Source organism: Podarcis cretensis, assembly GCF_951804945.1.
Source record: "Podarcis cretensis genome assembly, chromosome: 15".
Lineage (NCBI taxonomy): Eukaryota > Metazoa > Chordata > Lepidosauria > Squamata > Lacertidae > Podarcis > Podarcis cretensis.
Window position 1 is genome coordinate 34143694 of NC_137185.1, and position 25212 is coordinate 34168905.

Genomic DNA, 25212 nt, shown 5'->3' on the forward strand with positions numbered 1-25212 from the left:
CTAGGTTGGCAGGCGCTGGGACCGAGCAGCGGGAGCGCATCCCGCCGCAGGGATTCGAACCGCCGACCTTTCGATCGGCAAGTCCTAGGCGCTGAGGCTTTAACCCACAGCGCCACCTGCGTCCCTACCCACCACCACTGCCACTGGCTAAAGAGTGGGAAAGTAGTGCGCATGTGTGACAGCCAGGCGCCTGCGCTGTGGGTGCCTCTGAAGCCTTGCTCTGTTGCATGGCTGGGAACTGCAAGGGGATAATAGCATTGATGCTTGCCTTGCCACCTAATCAACCTTTTCTTAGGAACTGGGAGCATGGAATGGGGGAGGCAATAGTCGAATCATAGAGTTGGAAGAGACCACGAGGGTCATCACAAGATTTGGGCAGGGGGCAGAAAGCTGATGGTACTGAGTACTGTTGAGTGCCGCCAGTAAAAGGAGACGCTGATACCTAAAATTTGTTGTAGCATTGTAGAGTGAAGACGCTCCAAAGTGTTTAAAGCAGCCTTGTATTCATTCTGATTCCTTTCTGGCCTTTTTAGTCATGGTAGTCTCAAAAATAGTTTTATTGATGCACCCAAGCCAGGTTTTGTTTCCTTTGTGGTTGTCTTTAAAAGTTACAGCCAACTTTAAGAATCTCTTTATGGTATGCAGCTGATGGAAGTTGACCATCAAAGCTTATGCAGCAATAAATCTGTTGGTCTTTAAGACGACACAGGACACCCTTGGCATGGCAATCTCTCTCTCTCTCTCTCTCTCTCTCTCTCTCTCGGAAAAGAAAATACCTCTGTTTGCTTTTGTGACTTGTGTTAAGGTTCTTCTTCCCCGAGGTTGATGGCATAGGCCTATAGAATTAACAGATTGCCTTGTTAAAAATTGGTTGCGTGAGAAATTCCTGCATCATGACACCCCTTGTCAAGGGACACACTTTATTTCCAAAAAGCGGGATTGGCTTTTTTGTTTTGTTTGTAATCCAATAATAAACAAATGGCGCACTGCTTTTAGTCTTGCCACCTTATGGATATTCTGGCAGTACTACGGGTCCCAGCTCTGCTGAACTCTCCTGTCTATACCAGGGGAGGGCAGACTTCAGGCGCGTGGCATCTGCCTTGTGTTTTGCTAGGAGCCCAAGATCCACCAACAGGAGCGAGGTGCAAAAGGCAAACACTTGGCATGAATTGGTGCCTCTTCGCAGCTGCTGAACATCGGGGTTCGGGCCTTCAGTTTATTCTGAAAAAATAAGTACTATTAAAAGTGGAGCAATTCTGGAAGCACACAAACCTCTCTGCTGTATGCCTTGGGAGGTAATAATGTGAAAGCTGGGCCAAAATGCTGTGACTGGACTCTGCCAGCGCATAACATTGGTGCTTAAAAACTCACACTGGCTGCCCACATGTTACCAGTCTATGATCAAGGTTTTGGTGTTAATTTTAAAAGGCCCTTAACAAGTTGGGTCCAGGGTATCTTAAGGACTGCCTGATCCCTTGTACCTCTACCTGATCGCTAAGATCTTTGGGGGAGTCTCTGTTGATCGTCTCCCAGGGCACAGCTGCATGAGACATACTTTCAGTCTTGTGAGCCCAAGGCTGTGGAATTCCTTCCTAACTGAGATTAGACAAGCACCCTCCTTTCTGACCTACAGACTCATGACAAAGAGCTTCCTTATTCCAGCAGACATTTTAAGGCAGTTTTGCTGTACTTACGGAATATTTTTAATTGTTCTTATTTCCTGTATGTGTTTTTTCTAAAACATTTTTTTGTTTATGTACACTGATTGGAAATTCTGACTTTGCAGTGATATATAAATATCCAAAATGAATAAATGAAATATTAAGGGTGGGGGAAGGAAAGAAACCACTTCTAAAGCAATTTGTCCGTTCATACAGCTACTTAAGGAGATGGCAGCGCCTAAGACTATAGAGATAAGATTCTCTTCTTAGCAAAATTTGCAGCTATTTTTTACCCCTTGCTTAACACTGTTGTTTCAGGAAAGAGCCTTGGGGCAGTGTGTGTTTGAGGAGAGAGACTTTCAAAGCAGGGACACTATTTACTGGGAATGCCAATGCCCAGGAAAGATGTCAACGTGGCGGTCGGAAAACATTCATGTAGTTTTTATGCAAATAAAGGCCGTACCTAGTTTGCATAGTCTGAGAATTAGCTCAGGCTGCAGATTAAATCTGGTCCTGTACCAACTTCCTTTGGTGATGTGGGATGCAAGTGGCCCAGTTCTCTAAGGCGGTTCGTCTTAAATGGCTAATCTGTGATTCATTTCCACTCTAGATGTTGGGAAGTTAGCAAGGCAAGAGAAAGTTAGGACATGCTGGATTGCATCCAACCAACCTACTCAGAGTAGACCCATTGAAACGAATGGGGCTAAGTTAGCCCTGTCTATTAATTTGAGTGGGGTCTGCTGTAGCATATGACTCTCATTGGATACAACCCATTGACTTCCTCCTTTGCTAGAAAGAGAGAATTAGCCAGTAATGGGCAAACATCCCTTGGGTCAATATGAAGTGAATTCATTCTGCAGAGCCTAATCATTTGAAAAAGAAAGAAAGAAAGAACGAAAGAAAGAACCCCTTGCAAATAACTTCACTTTCTCCCAGCCCAGTTTGGGCCCATTGAATTCCCAATGAAATCGCATGTGTAACAAGGTCTGAATGCTCTGCGGTGTCCCCGGCACAAAGCGCATGCATTTTTGTCACCTGCCTATTATTGCATTTATATCTCACCTCTTTCCCAAGGAGGTCAAGCAGCCACACACAGCTCCCCACTCCCCATGTTATTTGCACAACACTCCTGTGAGGTAGTTTCGGCCGAGATAGAGACTGGCTTGGACCCCTGTCAACCGATGAACGTCATAGCATAGTGGAGAGTCTAAGCCTGAAGGCAAAGAAACCAGTAGCAGGCAAAACCAGGACCAGTGACTGTTTTGCCTCCCTTCTATGATTCTACCACTTTCCTCTTTGCTGAGTTCTGCAAGAGCAAAGGAGGAATAATAATAATAATAATAATAATAATAATTGTATATATCCCACCCTCCCCAGCTGAAGCCGGGCTCAAAGTGGTTAACAACAATAAAAATCTGTCCATTTTGGTTTCTCTCGGTTTTTCATTTTTCCAATCTATAGCTTGGTTCGCCTTATTTCTACATCAGCTTGCCATTTTTTTAAATTAAAAAAAAACCTCCCCATGACACTTCACCATCCTTTTAGTACTAATTTCCCCTAATACGCAACGTTCGCCTGCACTTTTGCCTAATATATGTGTTTCTGTGAATCAGTTTCCCCCGGATGTGATGCATTTTTTTTGTATGTTGTTTCGCTAATATGTGTATTTTCACACACACACTTTACCCAAGTTTAGGCCTGTGTGTGTGTAAATGTTGCTGGGCTGGAGAAGTGCATTGCAAAATTCAGAGATTCACAAATTTCGAAGGTGGGCTGTGTTTTGGTTCTTGTATTGTTCCACAAAGTGTGACTTAGGTGCAATTTGCCTTAAAATGCAGACTGAATTGAATTTCTCCTCCATCCTTAACTGGGGCTGAGGAGCTGGAAGCTGGCAGGCAGTGCCACCTCTTTGATCAGCCACAAGTAATAATAATTGTTATGTACTGAAATTCTCACCCTGGGCCAGCAGGGGGATACTGTAGATAGTTTTCACTTAGGTCCACATATGCAAATAAGGGATTGAAAGTGACGTTCAGTGATTGGATAGTTACAGAAAGTTGTTACAGTTGCGTTGTACTGGAGCTCTATATAAGCAGGCTGGCTGAACCCTTCTGTTCTGTTCTGGCCTGTGAATAAACAAGAGCTGTTTGAAGAATCGCTGTTTCGTCTGATATGTTCACCCACAACTTAACAATAATAATATAATAATAATTTATTATTTATATCCCGCCCATCTGGCTGGGTTTCCCCAGCCACTCTGGGAAGCTTCCAACAGAATATTCAAATACAATAGTCTATTAAACATTAAAAGCTTCCCTAAACACGGCTGCCTTCAGATGTCTTCTAAAAGTCGGGTAGTTGTTTTTCTCTTTGACATCTGGTGGGAGGGCGTTCCACAGGGCGGGTGCCACGACCGAGAAGGCCCTCTGCCTGGTTCCCTGCAACTTGGCTTCTCGCAGCGAGGGAACTGCCAGAAGGCCCTCGGAGCTGGACCTCAGTATCTGGGCAGAATGATGGGGGTGGAGACGCTCCTTCAGGTATACTGGTAGGAAGGCAGGCAAAGGAAAGCTGTCTGAAAGCTGGTTGGGGGGCATTGTGACCCACCCCCAATGGGCCAACCTGCCCGGTCCAACACTCGCAAACATTCCACTGCCCTGACTCATTTTTGCTAGGGCACCTTAACATCCATGCTAAGAGCTCGGGTACCCTGGGAAAATTATATTTCCCTGCTCGCCAGACTTTGAAGGAAGAGAAAGGAATTGCTTGATGAATGCAGAGGGGAAGGCAAGGGAGAGGCTGCTGCTTCCTGGCTGTCAAGCTCCGTGTCTCAGTACCTCCATTATTAATGATATGATAGCTGCCAGAAGCTACTTCTGCATGTAAGACAGCAAACTTCCTCCTCATCCAGTAAAAGCATCCTTTTTACCCTTCCGTAAGTGCTAAGACCATGACTTATGCAGCAAGCTGAATTTTTGACTATGGCAAGGTGGAAGAAATGGATTAACATTAAGAACCGGACATCTCGCCGGATTAAATATTTAATGTTAAAGTGTGATGGGCAGAGTTTCAAGGAGTGATGTGCCGGAGCCTGCAAAGCGTATGGTTGTTGTTTTTTCTCTCCATCTGCTGCTGCTGTGGAATTTCCCAATAGCTGCAGAATAATGGTCTGTTGCAGTGCAGATGTCAGGAGGCGACGCGGCTCAAATCAAAATGTGATCTATTGCAAGAAGCCTCAGCTCCAGGACTATCATGTGCAGGAGGAGACAGCAGCTGTCTTCTGTTATTACTCATACAACGGAAAGTTGGGCCCAGCTCTCAAAGCTGGTCATATTAAATGTCAGCGGGGAAAGGATACTGCTATGTGCTCGAAAAAATGTCATCTCTTTAATCTTCGCCCGCATCCAGCAAGCGATTGGGCCCCGTTCGCTTATTTTCCTTGCACTCTTGCCAATGCATGTAGCAGGTTGGAGGCTGCCTATCTGAGCAACGCTGCCAAGATTGTCTGCTGAAGTATAACTTGTGTGCGAACAGAGGGAATGGCTGGTTAGGAAGTACAGGAGAGCATACATGGAGATTCTTGTTCTGTTTGTCCACTTAGCACATAGTTCTGGAAGTACAACAGCAGGGATCATTCAGCTGATAAAATAAGGGGTGGAGGTGTTGCATAGCATGATCTTTGCAGAGGTAACTTGTGTTGTGATTGACTGTTTGAGGGGAGTTTCCCTCTGTATGTTTGTTTGAATGTCTCCCTGCTATGTGCAAAGCCAGACTTAGGAAAGACATAATCATCTGTTGCTTTCTTATTATATGCTGGTTTTGTTCAGTTTTGCTCAATAAAGTGTTATCAGGATTTCTTTTCTCGCTGGGCTCCATCTGCGTTAATTAAATAACATTGTGAATGTTGTAGAGAGCACTGTGAAGATGCTGTAGTTGGGCAGGTCCGGCAGGAGGAGTGGTCCGCAATGTGTTCAGGATTTGCTTGGTTCTGTATACTTGCGGAATGCATGTTTTTCAAACCCTGTGTGATCTATGAATTTGGGAGAAACCTTTGCCAGGTGTGTACCCAAATAGTTCTTTTAATCATGCAGATGAAAATGTTGTGTGAAACATCCCTTGTGAAAAGTGTAATAGTCAGTGAATTGGGCTGGAACCATGCATAAGAAGTCATTGAGGCAAGTCCTATAATCATCTGAGTCAGCAATGTAGAATCTGTGGTCCTCAAGATGTTGCTTCCATTAACCCTGACAGTTGGCCCTGCTGGCTGGGGCCAATGGCAGTTGGTGTTCAACAACTTCTGGTGGACCACAGATCGTGGTCTGAGCAAATGGATGATTAAGATGTAGTTCTAGGACAGCAAGAACACAATTCCTTTCTGATGTTAGTGGTCTATGCCATACGCACACAGAGAAGAACAACCAGTGCGGTTTAGTTCTTACAGTGTTGGGCTAGGATCTGGGAGATCAGGGTTCGAAATCCTACTCAGCCAAGAAGCTCATTGAGTGACCTCAGGCTGATCACCATCTCAGCCTTGCCTCCCTCACTAGGTTGTTGTGAAGATAATATGGAAAAGGAGAGAGCCATGTGCTCAGTCTCCTTGGGGGAAAGCTTCATGAGGTGTTTGGGGCTGCACAAAATGAGGTTAGGGGCCACATTCTGCTCCCTGGCTGCTGACTGGCCACCTGTGTTTAGGTTGCAGGTATCTGAAAAATGGAAAACTGCTTTTGAAAGAGCGTTACCCAGAACTGGTTTTCTGTGTTAGCATATTTTAAAAGATAAAGAAGCAGATTTAGGCTCTTCGCCGCCTGATATAGAATTGCCCTCACACTGATCTTGCTTGGAAATAAAGACAATAGCGTGAAGTATTATTGAATGGATTTCTTGTCCACCTTTCACCATAAGGTTCCAGCAATTTAAAATTCAATATTAAAAACAATTTAAAGCAAATTACTGTCACAGGACTAGGGTGGGTCCTGAAAATATATATCCTCTTGGCTGCCCAAGGCTGAGGGTCTGAGGTGTGTGTGTGTGTGTGTGTGTGTGTGTGTGTGTTTCAGCCAGACCCTCCAAGTTGGAGAGTGGTTCCTTAGACACAATGAACTGCATAAAGAGAAAGAGGTTCTGCAAAGTTGGGGTAACTTCCTGGGTCCCCTTTGGAAACTGGCAACCATAGAAAGTCCCAGATACTCTTTGAGCTCCAAGGGAATCTGATTACGAAGGTGTATAGAAATAAGGGACCCCTCTTTTCCGGGGTTGAAGACTGTTGTGCTGGAAGGAGAGGTAATGGCATGGGCACAGTCCGCGTTCCTTTATCCAGTAAATCCCAGGCTGGTTTGGGGAGGTGCCTGGAATGGAAAGTCAGTGGGCTAGTTGGAAATGGCTCTAGGGATCCAGCAGATGGCATCCTTCACTCTGATTCAACAGGAGACCTGTCACATGCCAACCACACAGAAGACGATCTAGAATAAATAACTGCCCTTTTCCCATCCTTCCATCCCTTCTGGCTCCCCCGCTCTGTGCTGTTCAAGGTGTCGCCCTTCTAGGACATAACTGTGGTACCTTGGTAGTCAAATGGCTTGGCTCCCGAATAAATTGGCTCCCAAAGGCCGCAAACCTGGAAGTGAGTGTTCCAGTTTGCAAACGTTTTTTGGAAGCCAAACGTCCGGCATGGCTTCCATGGCTTCCGATTGAGTGCAGGAAGCTCTTGCAGCCAATCGGAAGCCTCACCTTGGTTTTCAAACCGTTTCAGGAGTCGAACGGGCTCCCTGTATTAATTTAGTTCAAAAACCAAGGTACCACTGTGCCAAGGCTGTCCATAGTCACTTCTAATGGCTTTCTGCCCCTTTCTTCAACCAGTGTTTAACTGTTTCCATGCACTAACCATTTCCTTCCTGGGTCTTTTTTCTTTTCTTTTTCTTTTTGATGACAATTTATTGATTTTCCAAAAATAACAAAACAAAAACAACAACAACAGAAAAAAGGAAACATATCACAAACAGATTAAACCATATTTTTTTTGGTCGACTTCCCTCCACTCCCCCTTTTGGTTCCATTCTAATATACTTGTTTATGCACATCCATAAAACCTTATATACATAACAATCCAATTTTAAAACCCCCTTCATCTTATTACAAGTGACTTTTAGAAGTTATACTAATGTAAAAGTCTGTACACAAATCTTAAGAAATATGCATTGAGCAATTGTCCTTTTTTGTAATAATAAGTCCTGCATAGTTCAGTAATTTATTTTGCCAATCTTCTTCTTTATCTTCTTCGGTCGAGGCCTCTTCCTTCCATGAAGGCTTGCTGGTCTTGGCCTGGCATCCAGTCTCGCATATCATAACAAGAGTCTTTCGTTCAAACAATCCATCAAGTCCTTTACATCTCAATATCCTAACTTCAATTTTTTTAAACAACCATCATTTCCCACATTTTCTTCAAATCTTTATATGTCTTTCCCCAGGCCTTTTTGGCAATTTTACATTGCCACCACATAGGGTAGCATCTTAAACCCTTTGCCCTCCCTTCTTGTTTCTTCTCTAACCCAGTCAAAGCCTCCCAAATCATTTCCCATCTTTATCAGTCAGGTCCTCCCATATCATTTTACATGAAATTCCATTTTTGTCTTTGACTATTTTTACTTTCCCAGGTATTTTCCTCAGACCTCGTTTGCCTACCAGTCCCACCTTGGTGCTTTGTGCTTTCACCTCTTTTAATTGTCTCGCAGCCTCTGAAATTTTCTTTTCTATTTCTGTGTCTGGTTTCCAGCGTGGAACCTGCCTAGCGGAAAGAATGTCTCTTGCAGATCCAACTCTGCTTCTGTCTCTACCCCAGAAGCAGGTGCGTTCCATACATGGGAGAATCGCGTTCGGCTGCCAGTTTAAATATAGGCATATCTCTCTGTGTCTGCATGCGCACATCTATATAGGGATCGCTAATTTGCACTTCTGTTGGAAAAGGTGGCAGACATTCAAAATGACGTGATACATGTTTTGGTAGTGGGAGTGGTGGTGAATGCGGAGGGGTGCTGGAAATCAGCTGTGGTCCCAGCGAGCGGCTAGAGCAGTGATGGCCAAACTTGGCCCTCCAGCTGTTTTGGGACCACATTTCCCATCATCCCTGACCACTGGTCCTGTTAGCTAGGGATGATGGGAGTTGTAGTCCCCAAACAGCTGGAGGGCCAAGTTGGCGATCACTGGGCTAGAGGATCCAAGTTGAAAGTCGTCTGCACTCATCCCAGGGTCTCCTGCCTCTTGTTTACTTTTGCTTTCAGCAGAGATGGGAGACTTCTGACCTGGCCTCTTAATTATCCCCTTCTACATGGTCCTTGGAACTGTTCCCTAGGTCACATTTCTTACCAGCTTTGGACACTCCTTGAGTGTTTTTGTGTGGTTGGAACAAGCCTCTGAACTCTTACAGCACTGCTTGCCCGCTTGGGTGGCAGATAGAGAAGGGTGTGTGCAGAAAAATGGTGGGCTGTACGACGGTAAAAATGATATTCGTTGCTCCTCTCATTCTTTCGTCTAGCTCAGGGGTCAGCAAACTTTTTCAGCAGGGGGCCGGTCCACTGTCCCTCAGACCTTGGGGGGGGGGCGCAGACTATATTCTGAAAAAAAATAATGAACAAATTCCTATGCCCCACAAATAACCCAGAGATGCATTTTAAATAAAAGCACACATTCTACTCATGTAAAAACACGCTGATTCCTGGACCGGATTGAGAAGGTGATTGGGCCGCATCCAGCCCCCGGGCCTTAGTTTGCCTACCCATGGTCTAGCCCCATCCGCCACTGGCCTGTGGCCCATAGGAACTTGTGAAGAAGGAGATGCAGCCCTTTGGCTGGAAAAGGTTCCCCAGCCCTAGCTGTGCTGGGAAGCTTTCTCTCTGAAAGGCTGCCTAAATTGGCACATGCAATTTTTATGCAGATTTGTGCCCTAGGCCTTTTGAGGATCCAGCAGTGATCTGGACAGGATGGAATGCGGCTAAAAGACTAACAGACTGAACCACTGGAAGCAATGAAATTAGACTCTTGTGTCTTCTGTACGCTTAGTTAATGCCTCTTGGGTGTGCTACTGAAAGTGAAGGTCCCTGTTTTTTCTCTCCTTTGAAACCCTGCCCTGGTATATGCATTTTTCCTCTCCTTTTTGGCACAATAAAATGCATAGCATCAAATTGTGTTAGAACTGACATTGTATGCACAACTCTAAAAATGATATTTAGGAATGGTATCAAAGTTGGATTTGGGGGGGTTGGGGGCCATAGCATTCCATGTTGTCCATTTTCCCTCAGCCCGTTCCAAATGGGCCCCCTCTCCCTCAGGAAGTCATGTACAACCAAAAGGCATTAGGTTTTACTGGGTTTCAGGTCTGGCTACTGCTGCTCAAAGTTTATGATAGTATCCAAGCACATTGGGCACCAAAATAATGTACCGTAGCTGCCATGTTTTACCATGACAGCATTGGGCTTGCCAAACGTAGATAAACGTTACAACTATAAAGGTAAAGGTAAAGGTACCCCTGCCCGTACGGGCCAGTCTTGACAGACTCTGGGGTTGTGCGCCCATCTCACTTAAGAGGCCAGGGGCCAGCGCTGTCCGGAGACACTTCCGGGTCACGTGGCCAGCGTGACAAAGCTGCATCTGGCGAGCCAGAGCTGCACACGGAAACGCCGTTTACCTTCCCGCTGGTAAGCGGTCCCTATTTATCTACTTGCACCCGGAGGTGCTTTCGAACTGCTAGGTTGGCAGGCGATATAGTTACAACTATATCATACGCTTAAAGCACATGGCTTTCCTTAAAGAATCCTGGGAATTGTAGTTTAGCTTTCATAGAGCTCCAGTTCCCAGGATCCTTAACAAACTACAGTTCCCAGGATTCTTTGGGGGAAGCCACATGCTTCACATGGATAGAATGGATGGCTGCATGCCTTTTGTGTAGTCTCCTTCATTGACAAATTACTGACATTGTGACAGAAACCTTGTGGTTTGCTGAGTAGTATTTCTGATGGCCTACAAGCAAGGCATTTATTCCTTTAATAATGTGCTGGCCCAAACAAAAAAAAACCCATTTAATTTCTATTTCCTCACTTAAATACTGGATAAAGTTATTTTCCATGGAGTGGCATTTTCAACACCAGCTGTTCCAAGGTAACGTTCAAATCGCATGTAACCTACAACCGAAGGATCATTTCTATGTTTTGTCCACTTAGAGTTTTTTAAAAATTTTCACTTTTGTTAAAAAGAACGTTACTAAACAATAGAACAAACAAGAAAAACATTTCACTGTTTTTCTCAATTGTGAACAAGTTATGGGCCAACATTTACTGTAGCTAACTTTCCTTGAAATTTTTATTCGGAATCCACTGAACTTTATCCTTTAACTCGATTGTCTTTGTTCCTCTTGTTGATTTAAAAAATTTCCCTGAGTTTTCCCGAATGTCTTAAACCCCTTCTTAGCTGACAGCAGCAGATGACTTCATTGCCTTGCTAAAACCCCTTTTTATATTAGAATTACTTTTTGCAGGAGAGAATATGCTCGCTGCTAATGTGCAAGTCTGTTTGGCACCTTCTGATTTCTCCAGACTTTCCAGTTCAGGAGAGCTGAGAATGTTGTTCTTTCCCTTTTATTTACATTTTGGGGATGTTTCCTTTAAAGAGGAATTTGTAAATCTTAGGAATGTAGCTGCCCTCTCTCTCTCTCTCTCTCTCTCTCTCTCTCTCTCTCTCTCTTTGTCTGTCTGAAGCAGCAGAATTCTCTCTTGAAAATGTCAGCAAACATTTAAGTCAGCTTAGACGGATATCCCCATGGGTGAGCCTTATTTGTCAATTACAATTCCATGAGAGATGCCAGTTGCTGTTGCTGCCTCTATACTAAATGTACTTGAGAATATGGGGATAATTTTCTGATGTCTTTGTTTTTCAGCGCTGCTTGCCTCATGACAGAACTCACTGTCCTTACAGATAAAGGAATGCTGCAAAATCTGTACAGTGGTACCTCAGGTTTTGTACGCTTCAGGTTACAGACCCTGCTAACCCAGAAATAGTACCTCAGGTTAATAACTTTGCTTCAGGATGAGAACAGAAATCGCGCCGCAGCAGCAGCGGGAGGCCCCATTAGCTTAAGTGGTACCTCAGGTTAAGAACAGTTTCAGGTTAAGAACGGACCTCCAGAACGAATTAAGTACTTAACCCGAGGTACCACTGTATAGTTATTATGATGCGTAGATACAGGGAAATATGAATCTTCATGTTTAAGAGGCTGTTTCTAGTCCATAGCAATTGCCTTTTGCAACATGAATTCCTCAGTGTTAGGCTTAAACACCAGAGGTGATTGGAAAGGGGGAGGGTAGGCATTACCAGATTTGAATACAGTGGTACCTCGGGTTAAGAACTTACTGTAATTCATTCCGGAGGTCCGTTCTTAACCTGAGGTACCACTTTAGCTAATGGGGCCTCCTGCTGCCGCTGCACCTCCGCCACACGATTTCTGTTCTCATCCTGAAGCAAAGTTCTTAACCCGAGGTACTATTTCTGGGTTAGCGGAGTCTGTAACCTGAAGCGTCTGTAACCCGAGGTACCACTGTATTCCATATCACAGAGATATTTGTTGGTCAAGAGTAGGGATGGGAAATTCTGTCAGTTTTGATTTCTCCAAGTTCCTCATTTTTGTAGTCTTAAAGTTTACTTCTCTAGCATCCGTTTGGGATTTTGTTTTGTTTCAAAAATGAAGTCCTCATGAAAACTGTATCAACACTTTAATCTGAACATTTGCAAGCGATTTATCAGAATACAATGCATTCCTGAATGCCATTTTCATTATCCTATGACATTTTATGCACAATATACCCTTAATATAGGAATTTTGCACACTTTACCTGGCTGGAGTGCTGCATTGCAAAATTCAGAAAAGAATTCGAAGGATGGTTCTGTTTTGGTTCGCCTACTGTTGTGGGAAGTGAGAATTAGGTAGGTTCATCTTTAAATGAGACCTTAACCCAGATAATCCCCTTCCCCTGCCAGGAGAAGATTCATGTGTTTGGTACTGCTGCACTGGAGTGCAGAAGAAGCTGAGTTTGGGTTCTTTCTGCATGGCCGCTGTAAACCATACCATAGTGTAATGGTCTACAACAGGGGTGGCTAACACCCTCCAGATTTTGTTGGACTGAAATTTCCATCAGCTCTAAGAAGCATAGCCCATGTTCAAGAATGATGGGAGTTGTAGTCCCACAATACCTGGAAGGCCACAGGTCCCACACCCCTAGTCAATAAGAAGGCAATGATCTTCAATACTGCCAAGTTTCAAGAGCAGTGTCACCTGAATGTGAACATCAGTGCATGGTCTGGAAAAAGTACAGGCAGGTTATTTTGCTTCCTTCTCCACTATTGGCAAACTTGATCTTAAGATCGGTCAGCTGTTTCCGTTCATAGCTGCCATCGATATGTGTCTGTGTAATAGCTTTCTCCATGGTCACCTCCCAACTGTGGAATGATATCTTTGGTACAGCTGCACTGGAGTGCAGAAGAAGCTTGGGAGCTTCTTGTGTGGCATAGTTCTACTATGGAACGGGCACCTGGTTAGCCACTGTGGGAATAGGATAGAGGACTAGACGGGCCATTGGCTGGATCCAGTAGGCTCTTCTTATGTTCTTCTCTCCCCCTAGAGATATTTCTGTTGGCCTCATTGTTGGCCTTCAGACATCGAAGATGTTTTTGGTTATCTAGATTTTTGTAGTTTGATAACAGGATGTTGACTTCTCAGAAACAATGTTTGGAAGAGTGTTTTAAGGAGCTATTAAAATTCCCTTTTAATGTTGTGTTTTATATTATGGTTTGTGATATGATGTTTATATGTATGTTATAAATATAACTATATTTATATAACCATGTTATAAATATAACTGTATTTATAGCTATCCTAAATGAAATAAGTAAAATAATACTCAAACTTGGCAGCCCAAGAGAGAGAGAGAGTGCTTCTTTTTTGACAACAGAGTTGTAGCCAATGTTTGCCCTATTCAGAGTAGACCCATTAGCACTAATGCACCTAAGCTACTCATGCCTATTCATTCCAATGGGTCTACCCTGTGTAGATCTAACATTGGTACAACCCTTAATTTAATTTATGGAGCTCACTGCTACAAGATTCAATACTCAAACCAATCTGCCCCTTCCCCCTGCGGACAGTCAGCTGGACAGAGAGTTAATCCTTTCTGTTACACTTTGTACATATTCTCCAAAGTTTTCTGAAATCTGACATGTATGGCGGAAATACCATACAATCCAGATTAGAGTCCATGTCCTCAGGAACTAGAAAATGCAAGAGGGTGCTTGAATGTTGCAGATCTGGGGTTAAAGGGTTATTGTGTGTGATTTCCAGGTAGACATTAAAAAAACCAGCCTTCAGAATTTAAGTAGCTATTACACAATTGAGGCCTCTAATTCTATTCCCTTCTCCTTTCATTGTGTTTTGTCCACTTTAACCACAGATGTTATAAGCGAAGTGCGCTGCCTATTGCATTCCTGCTGCTGCATAATGCGCTCCTAATACAGCATTATGAATAGTTTGCTGATGACGGCAACTTTTCTGTACAAGAAAATCAGACCGTAGGATGAGAGCTCAGATTGAATTATTCTGCTCCAGGACATGAAAGACTGTGATTATATAGCCAGGTTGGTCCTTTCCCCCCTGTAGAACGTTGACCCCCTGCTGATCCCTGACGTTTTCTATTTTTATACTCACTCGGGAGATCATCCTTTTCAACACTTGATGACTAGAGCTTGTTGTCATGGAGCAGGAGAATCCGTTTAATGCGTGGCTCTCTTGGGCTGAGCAGTATGCTTCCAAGAATGTCATTCAGGCATTTCATGTTTTCCGCTCTTTTCATTTGTGTCTCTTATTTTTGAGCGAGGTGGGAAACCAGTCACTTGTACAGTAAATGTTAATTTAGGGTTCGGGAGCATATGACCCTTCAGTTGCTTCTGGACACACAACTCCTCTCAACTCTGGCCACTGGACATGCTGTCTGGAGAGCTGATGGGAGTTGGAGTCATATTGAGGGCCACAGGTCCCTCATCCCTGTGACAAACCACAATTTGCCAGATTGAGATTGTTAGGCCCTATCTGCACTATACACGTAAAGCAGTATCATACCACTTTAATTGACCATGACATTTTGCAAAGTATTCTGGGGATGGTAGTTTCTTAAGGGTCCTTAGAGTTGTTAAGGTAAAGGTAAAGGGGCCCCTGACCATTATGTCCAGTCACAGACGACTCTGGGGTTGCGGCGCTCATCTCACTTTAATGGCTGAGGGAGCCAGCGTACTTGCTTCTCTCTCTCTCTGTGTATGTATGTATGTGTTTGTGTGCGCACACATTGCCAAAGAGCAATGCAACATACCACAGTACCCATTTTGTGAGGACGAGCATGTAGGCTCCCTTGAACTTAGTGGTGCTTGGAGCCCCGTTAAAGGGAAAGACAGCTGTGATATCATCCACTTGGTTATTTTCTCTGTATTCAGACCCCCTCTGTACTAACCTGCCACAAGGAAATGTGAAAGCCTCAATGCTGCTTAACCTGGCACTCTGGCAGGAAAAGTTTGGAGCTGTGTTCCCCTGCACTTCTCCCTCGTTGTGCCACTCCATGCGCAGTGATGTACAATTCATGTGCAGATAGGCATGATAGTATTTGCAAAAGTACTCATTGTGCAAATTAATACTTTCCCTGCAGTTGTAAATTGCCATGCCATGCACCCCGATCCAGATTGAGAGAGGAATATTTAACCCTTTGCTCCCATCCAGAATGTGCCCCTTATTATCTTAGTTGCTATTTGCAAGGGAAACTGCTATTGTAGACAACAAATGGGAGTGACCTTCTCACAGCTAACAGCAGCTAGGAGGGAAATCTGGATTGGGACCATGGCAGGGGCAAAGGGCCTCCCTCTCCCGCAGATTGTTTCTTGGGGGGGGGAGGGTTGTCCTGTGACCTCTGTTGAAATAAAATGACCAACTCTTGGTCCTCAAAGTTTCTCATTTTTCAAATCTTAAATTCTGTTCTCCACATTTTGTAGCAATTCACGATTTTATTCTATTTCTTTTAACATCGGCCACAAGTGGCTCACGGGGGTCGTTTTACCGGCCCATGAGCTGCCCCCAAACCAAGCCGCCCGCTCAGCAAGTCCCTGCGCATTGCGCTAAACTGGCACAGCATGGCGTGGGGACTCACTGTGGCGATCACACAGGGTCCTTGGATGTTTCACCGTCTATTGATCCCTGTGCCACCACTTTATTTCTCGCTGCCACCACCCAGGCCCTACCTGGTGCAATACTGAGTCTAGTCAGGGTTAAATTGGAACATAAACTTCTGTTTATTTGTTGCAGTTTAACAAGAGTGTGGTTTCATAAACGGTATCAGTCCATTACAATCATGGGTTGCCTATCCAGACCTATAACTTCTGCTACCTGCTCTCACTCACTAAACCACCTCTCAGATGTTTACTTGTCTTCCCAGCCCCTAACTGTTCCTGACTCTGCTTATTTCTCTACACTAACTCAACCTTCCCACAAACTCTATCCCAATTCACTCCCACTCCAACCAACCACCCAGCTCCCAATGAACTCCTCCCTTCGCCCCTCCCAGAGCTGGTTTTATAGTCCCTCTGACTCCACCCCCTGGGTTCTGATTGGGTAACCTGTTTAACTATTTCACCTCCAGCACTCACATAAGTTAACATCACACTCACTTCCATGGTGCCGGAAATCGCATCTGCGCATGCTCAGATGCAGAAAATCGCATCTGTGCAGACACAAGACACCGGAAAGCATGTCTGCTCAGGCACAGACGCTGGAAATTGCGGCTGCGCACGCTCACAACCAGGCCCACGGAGGCATCTCTGCTGGAATGAACCAGTCCAGGTGAGGGAAACCTTGCTGACCCCTGGGTTAGAGGCTCATCCATTGCTATTCCCACGTTTTACATTTGGCCCTGCCCATCATTGCTATGTGGGGCTCTGGAAGCCTGCTCATGGGGAAGTGGTCCTTGAGCTGAAAAAGGTTTCCCACTCCAGTTTTTGGCCATGGGACCGCTTGTGTATATGACCTCTGTGAGTGAATACCAATGGCAATGTAATGTGCAAATAGAGTAAAAGCCCGAATTGAATCCTCAACCAGTCTGTGCTTTGCAGGCTTCTGGATTTGATTTTAGAGCGAACAGGCCAGCAGGGAAGCAATTCATATACCTAACACATTCCTGCATTATGTTTCTATGGATATTACTTGCAGCAATAATACCTTAATTGGACAATGTACTGTAAATTGGCTCTGAGTCTGTGGGATGTCTTGGGCTATTGTCTCTCCTAGATAATCTGTTTTAAAGCTTAAAAGATTTAAGCTGAATAGATTGATTCCAAATATGTATCTTTATTTTAGGCTGCTATTAGGACTAGTTGAAGCATCGTAAACAACCCCCTTTGTGCTCAAGATTTGATGAAGGGAAGGTTTTGCTACAGCAAAGTCGGCTTCTAATCATTTGATAGATTATTTGGCCACGGGGGGAAATCTAGCCAACATGAAGCACACTAAAGTCCCTCAGACTTGAGCAGGAACGATTGTGTGTGCTTCTGTTTCCCCAGTGAAGTCAATGGGAAATTGAAGGTCTTAACTCTGAGTGGACTGTGGCCCTGCTTGTTTTAAGATGTACAGACAGTGGTCTCTTAAAATGCTACAAGCCAGGAGATGTCACTGGTTCATGGGGCCACTTTTATGGCCTGTAAAATGTCTGTACCTTTTTGCAAGCTTGGGTACCTATGAGATGCTGTTGTCTTTCGAGACACCAAACATGCACACAACTGTGCAGTTACTGAACCAAGTAAGGAACGGCACAGCAGCTAAATGTGAATTGGCTAAAACAGAATACAAACTGGAAAAAAAATAAAATTAGGGTCTTAAAAGGCAGTTGTTTTCCCCTCTCCTTTAATGCATGCTTCCTCCTTCTGTCTTATTTTCTAGACAGAAATTCAGCAGCGCCGTGCCCCTGCCTACAGACTCTCCAAGTATCCCTATTTTCCAGGGACGCCTCTGATTTAGAGAAGCCGTCCCGGTTTCTGATTCGATCCCGGAATGTCCTGTTTTTCCTTAGGACACCCCTATTTTCTTTGGAGAAATGTTGGAGGGTATGGTAGAATGTCCCTATTTTCACTGGAGGGTATGGAGTTATCCAACCCGAGAGCCATCTGAATGAAGGCAATCCTGTATAGGGAAGTTTTTAAAAAATGTTTTATTATGTTGGAAGCTGTCCAGAGAGGCTAGGGCAGGCTTCCTCAACCTCGGCCCTCCGGATGTTTTTGGCCTACAACTCCCATGATCCCTAGCTAGCAGGACCAGTGGTCAGGGATGGTGGGAACTGTAGTCTCAAAACATCTGGAGGGCCGAGGTTGAGGATGCCTGGGCTAGGGCAACGCAGTAAGATGTGTGGGGTATAAATAGCAAAATTATCATTATGAAACGGGATGCCCCTATTTTCATCGGATAAATGTTGGAAGGTATGTACCTGTGGCAGCCATTTTATGACTGACGCCCCCAGCACTCCCTCAAACAGCTAAATGTGCCTCTAGTTCATGAAGGTTGGCAACCCCTGTAGCTGCATGCATCATAGATCCTGTCATGATTTGGGGGCTGCCCTGGATGACCTTCACAGACCCCACAACCCTGACATTCTATGAGAGAGGAGGAGCTTTGAATCTAAGGCTCCTGCAGATACACCATTGCATCCGGTGTGAGATTTGAAGTCACTGTGACAGTGTGGCCTCTCTTGAACACAGTTTATTGTTCTGAAAGCGATATCACAATACAGTGGTACCTTGGTTCTCAAACTTAATCCATTCCGGAAGTCCGTTCCAAAACCAAAGCATTCCAAACCAAGGCACGCTTTCCCACAGAAAGTAATGCAGAACGGATTCATCTGTTCCAGACTTTTAAAAGCAACCCCTAAAACAGCAGTTTAACATGAATTTTACTATCTAAGGAGACCATTGATCCATAAAATGAAAGCAATAAACAATGTACTGTACAGTGGTACCTCTGGATACGAACGGGATGCGTTCTGGAGCCCCATTTGTATCCTGAAGTAAACGTAAGACGCGAATGCGTGGGTCGCGTTTCGCCGCTTCCGCGCATGCGTGTGACGTCATTTTGAGTGTCTGCGCATGCATAAGTAGCAAAACCCGGAAGTAACGCGCTCCGTTACTTCTGGGTCTCCGCGGAGCGCAACCCAAAAATATTCATCCCGAAGCTACTTCAACCCGAGGTATGACTGTACTATAAAATAAATAAAACAGTAATGTAGATGATAAAAATTAAAATTAATTATTATTTTTTACCTGAACTGATGATAGTCATTGTTTGGACTTTTATTCATTTCTGCAGTCACACAATCAATCAATCAATCAATCAGTAGCTGAACTGGGTTCCATGCAGTCGCAAAACAAATTAACCGAAAAAGCCTCAAAAACGCAAAATAAACAGCAAAAACAAAAGCTTCCAGAACTTAATCTGTTCTGGAAGTCCGTTTGACTTCCGAAATGTTCGAAAACCAAGGCGCAGCTTCTGATTGGTGCAGGCGCCCCAGAAACAATAGCCAACCGCCGCATCGGATGTTCGGCTTCCGAAAAGCATTTGAAAACCAGAACACTTGCTTCCAGGTTTTCGGCGTTTGAGTACTAAGGTGTTTGAGAACCAAGGTACCACTGTAGAGTTTCTCGCTGGTAATATCGCCTCTAAGAACCCCAAATGCCCATCCTATGGCCACCAGATTTATTGAAACATGGAGGGGGAGGTAGCTCTAAAGGGAAATCTCTCTCTCCTTCAAACCTCTCTTAACGACAGCTGGTCTGCTGAGAAGTTTATTTTATTGTAATTTACTGTCAGCAGTTGGCAAAACAGAAGCATGCATATGTGGTGGATGAATATTTTCTTGGAATGCAGAAATTGGGGGAATCCAATGTGCGGAAAGGCCATGGCAAATAATACTAGATTATTTAAATAAAAAAATGTTTTTTGGTACAGGAGGCACTGTAATGAAATACAACTTCAGTGGATTAGGCAAGTGCCACCAGTAATTTTATACATGTAGCTTTCAACTTTAATAAGGTGTTGCAAAACCTATGAAAACACAAGTAAGTAAAAACACATTTCCCCCCTCAGCCAGCCGAGCCTCTGTTCTCTCTGTTTCTCTCTGTTACAATGTGGTGCTTTGTACTGTAAAGAGAGAGGAGTGGGAGCAGGAGTTGTTAAATCCAATTTGAAAAACTGGTAATTGTCCAATCTCCCCCCCCCCCCCGCCCCAAATAATATATTTATATCACCAATGTATGAAAAGTCCTGTATTGCTTTAGACCACTCTTGACAAATAAGCCGGTTTGTGTTTTGTCGTGGATGCAATCAGCTTCGAGAGAATCCGTCTCCAAAATAGGTTGGAGGGGTTTTTTTTGGCCATTAAAATCACATCAAGCGAATTCAGGAAACTGGCCCATAATTATTTCCTGTTAAAGTATTAACATGGGAGGTGGCTGCAGAATTTAGAATTTGAGGATTGAGAAAATGATTTAGAGCTTAAGTCTTTCTGGATAATTTACCCGCTGTCAGGAAAATTGGTGAGTTGTTTGGGGAGAGGGATGGAATTAGGAATTTCTTTTTTTATTCTAGCATCACGCTTGTGTGCAACAGCAGGTATGAAATGATATTTGATGCTGTCTCGTGTTGTGGATAGATCTCCCTTCCCCAGCCTTGCTTTATTGAGAATTCTTTTTAACTAGAGAAATTGTGGGAAGAAGGTTGCTGATGTTCTGCTTAGTCCCATAGTCATCTAGTTGGTCACTGTGAGAACAGATTGTTGGACTTGATGGACCTTTGGTCTAATACAACAGGGCTCTTATGAGACATCATGGTTGACCCTCTGGCCATTAACACACAAGGCACATGCTGACCCATGATTATTCTCCATATACATAGAGTATACCAGACCCTCCAAGTGTCCCTATTTTTCAGGGACAGTCCTGGATTTACAGAAGCCGTCCTGGTTTCTGATTTGATCCCGGAATGTCCCACTTTTCTTTAGTGCGTCCCTTTTTTCATCAGAGAATTGTTGGTTATGCAACCCCTGAGACAAGGAGATAAGTATACAACCTTTAGAAGACACCTGAAGGCAGCTCTGTGTAGGGAAGTTTTTTGGTTTTTTTAAAGTTCAATGGTTTAGTATGTTTTTATATATGTTGGAAGCTGCCCAGAGTGGCTGGGGCAACCCAGTGAGATAGGCGGAGTATAAATAATAAAATTGTTGTTGTTGTTGTTGAATAGGATGAAATGGTACACACTAAGCAAAAAAAGCTATTCGTGAGGCCACCACATGTGACAATTTGCCTTTTGTTTTCTCAACACTATTTAGAAGAATATTTTATGGATAGTATAAGGTCTGACAGGGACGCGGGTGGTGCTGTGGTCTAAACCACTGAGCCTAGGGCTTGCCGATCGGAAGGTTGGTGGTTCGAATCCCTGCGACCGGGTGAGCTCCCGTTGCTCAGTCCCAGCTCCTGCCAACCTAGCAGTTCGAAAGTACATCAAAGTGCAAGTAGATAAATAGGTACCGCTCTGGTGGGAAGGTAAATGGTGTTTCCGTGCGCTGCTCTGGTTCGCCAGAAGCGGCTTAGTCATGCTGGCCACATGACCCGGAAGCTGTCTGTGGACAAACGCCGGCTCCCTTGGCCTATAGAGCGAGATGAGCACCACAACCCCAGAGTTGTCCGCGACTGGACCTAATGGTCAGAAGTCCCTTTACCCTTTACCTTTATAAGGTCTAGCACTGAAAAGAGCCTGTGTGGACACAATGCCGAGAAATGCTGGTTTCTGGTAAACTAGTCCCCTGTCCCCTGTGGTGGAGCTGTGGTCTACATGAAACAAAAGGGGTATAGTCTCATACCCATCACAGCTTGGATCAGGATATACCTGAAAGACAATCTCACCCTTTATATACTCAAGCCATCACTGTGCTCTGCAAGCGAGGGCCTCCTGCAGATACCATCTGATCAGGAAGTTCCTTTCCTTCCAGGAGCAGGCATCAGGTCTATAATGCCCCTATCTTGTGGGATTCCCTCCCCTTGAACATTGTTGTTGTTGTTTAGTCGTTTAGTCATGTCCGACTCTTCGTGACCCCATGGACCAGAGCACGCCAGGCACTCCTGTCTTCCACTGCCTCCCGCAGTTTGGTCAAACTCATGCTGGTAGCTTCGAGAACACTGTCCAACCATCTCGTCCTCTGTCCTCCCCTTCTCCTTTGCCCTCGGTCTTTCCCAACATCAGGGTCTTTTCCAGGGAATCTTCTCTTCTCGTGAGGTGGCCAAAGTATTGGAACCTCAGCTTCATGATCTGTCCTTCCAGTGAGCACTCAGGGCTGATTTCCTTAAGAATGGAGAGGTTTGATCTTCTTGCAGTCCGTGGGACTCTCAAGAGTTTCCTCCAGACCATAATTCAAAAGCATCAATTCCTCGGCGACCAGCCTTCTTTATGGTCCAGCTCTCACTTCCATACATCACTACTGGGAAAACCAAAGCTCTAACTATTCTCTCCCCTTGAACATCATACTTGTGCTATCTCTGCTGTCTTTTTGTGTCACCCATTGAAGACCTTCCTTTTCCAACGATCTTTTTTTAAAGTCAAGGTCTTTCCTAGTCTCCATCTGTATTGAAATTGTTTTTCCGAGGTATTTATTTTATTATCCTTTGTCGTTTGCCCACCCACCCTTCCTGGGCTCCTTTGGGAGGAAGGGTGGGATAGAAATGTAATAATAATGATAATCACATTTAACAATTTGCCTGCTGTTTCCTATGTGGAGGAGCTTTCTATTTGTTCCATATAACGAGGCCCCTGCAAAGTGTGATGTGTGATACCTTGGCATGCTCCTAAATGGAAAGTGAGCTGGAATGTCCCAGTACTGCAGGCCACGGTCTCCTTAAGCTTCTGAGAAATAGTATTAGCAACCACCCAGCAAGCCACAAGTCATTCCTTCTCTCTCCTGCCAGAATTCATTTCTTCTCTCCTTATTTTGGAGATAATTTCCTTAATCCCCCTCAAAAATTATATTTCATTTCCACTGTGCCATTTACGAGAACCTTGCATTGTAATAATCAGTGGTGTGTGATCCCATGTCCGCAGTTTGTTGGGAGATTAGTTTCCTTTTCCCTTTTCTTTTTAAAGATATATTACTTTTAGGTTTCTTGCAAGGCACTTTATAGCTTTATAAAGCCCTTAAAATGTTTTTAAACACTACTCCAAGCTTACAGGGCTAGTTTTAGAATTGCAATTACAAGCTTCCTTATCCCCAAGCAAATTCCCACTGTGATGGTGTATGTAAACTGTTTTAGACATTTTAATGCTCCAAAGCAATAAATCTGGAAAAAAGGGGAAAGCAAGCACCTCGGTTTGTATAAATGAAAAACATCGTGTCCTAATTTATGCGGCATATAAAACTCTGTGAAGTCGCTTTGTATCTTTTTGTGGAGAAGTTTATATATATATATATATTAATTGTTTCAAGCTGTTAATTTGTTTCCCCACTTGGATGTTGCTTTCTGGTTAACAGGGTCTGTGCAGAAATTGTTGCTGGGAGGAGAGGATTATTGTTTATCATTTGCATAGTTCCAAGTTGAAAAGGAGGAGAATTTTGCTCAGTGTATGTTTCAGAGTGAACAGACCCCATCTGCAGTTCCCAGGATTACATGCAGATCGGGACACGGTTACCCATCAGATTGCACCCTTCTCCAAATTGTGCAACGCATACAGAAATGAGTATTTTGTGGGAACATGAGTACAAAATGAATATAAATGCAACTTTTTGTGCATTGTTATTATTATTATTAAATTGAAAATACAATAAACAGGTCAAAATGGAAGCAGCGAGGGGCAGAAAGGGGGGGGGGTCAAAGATCAAAATGTGGCCCTATTTTCATTTGAGGAATGTTGGAGGGTATGACATCACTGCCTCCGACCATAGAGGCAGAACGCGGCCATCACAGCTTGTAGGATCTCTCCGTGCTTCTGAGATTAAGGCCTCAGCTACACCATACCTTTAAAGCAGTATTGTGCCATTTTAAACGATTATGGCTTCCCCCAAAGAATCCTGGGGAATCTAGTTTTTTTACAAGTTTTTAAAAATATTTTTTCATTATTACAATTTCCAACACCACATGCACATTGAAATCAACAATTCCCTCATTCATATCTTACTTTATATTAAAACAATCATTTACGACTTCCCTTCTTCGCCTTCCCTGGTTCCTTTGATTTTCCCATCATTCCTGCATATTCTTATATATCCATATAAGTTCTCCTTTCCCTTTATAGTTCCTTTAGTTTATATTATACTGTTGAATTTACCTTAATCCTGCTACCATTTTCACATTTTTACAATTATTTTCCAAATACTCCACAAAGTTTTTCCATTCATCTTTTTATATTTGATCCTCTTGTTGTTGTTGTTTTAAAAAATATCTTCTTAGATATCATTTCCCATTACTCTTTAACTATTGTGCATGCCCACCACATATGGAAGAATGTTCCTTCTGCTTCTTCACATTTCCAAAATACATCAGATTCCAATTTGTACATCTTAGGGAAATCTAGTTTGTTAAGGGTGCTGAAAGTTATTAGAAAGTCCCTAATCCCCTCACAAAGCTGCAATTCCTAGAGTGGGTTAACAAGCAATCCCTCTTCACAGGGAACTCCTTGACCTCCCCATGTGTGCTTCTTATTTTTCCTATCCAGCCCTGCCTAGGGTAAGGCTGCCATACGTTTGGATTTCCTCTGACATTACCAGGATTTCAAAGGCAGAATTGACATCCAGGGGAGGGAAAAGACAAGTCAATTGAAAAATTGTCCTTCAACAATTTTGGGGTCTCTTTTTTTTTCAACCCTACTCTTGGGATCGTTTTCCATTCTGGCCTGTGTTTGTCACACGTGGCATTGTTTCTGTTCCACTGCAGTTCGTCTTCCGCCAGAAATGGCATTATCCATCTTGCTGTCTGCTGTGACGTAACTTATGCATTTTATTATATGAATTACATAAATTACACTGTCACTGCATTATTCCACCCTATTCGTTTCAGTGGAAAGGAAGCGCAATGCTACATGGGATGGGGTGGAGGAGATAATGGTTTGCCAACTTAATGCAACAATAACGGAAATAGCGCTTGCATTTGCTGGATTGAATGCACGTACGTTGGCCATTTCTACTCCTGTTTCTGCTTTTCTCATAATTCTCCAACATCCCTACTTGAGATATAGCCCTGTCCCCTCCAGTTTTACTGTGCCATTCATCTAGATCAGGGAACAGTTTCCCACATAAGGGCCATATTTCCCTGTAAGCAACCTTCTGAGGGCCATGTGCCAATGGTGGGTGTGGCAAAAGTGGATCCCACACCCCATTTTCCATCCAGGCAAACCAGAGGTATTATCATAGATCAAGGATCCATTCCAACCAGGTAAAAGCGTGATCACTGCAGATGGTGACAG

The 25212-nt window shown here is 43.9% G+C and overlaps 1 protein-coding gene across 4 annotated transcripts in view; it reads left to right on the top strand.

Annotated features, from left to right (window-relative positions):
* PKNOX2 (PBX/knotted 1 homeobox 2) overlaps nucleotides 1-25212 on the top strand; it is a 456599-nt gene that overhangs the window by 15821 nt on the left and 415566 nt on the right. The window contains exon 1 of one of the 4 annotated variants that reach the window (XM_079955105.1): nucleotides 1967-2096. The exons of 2 other annotated variants lie outside the window; for them this stretch is intronic. The gene's annotated coding sequence lies outside the window, so the exon portion shown is untranslated. Of the gene's footprint in view, nucleotides 1-1966; nucleotides 2097-14172; nucleotides 14328-25212 lie in introns of those variants that run through there. One more of the 4 variants, XM_079955107.1, reaches the window with a different exon arrangement.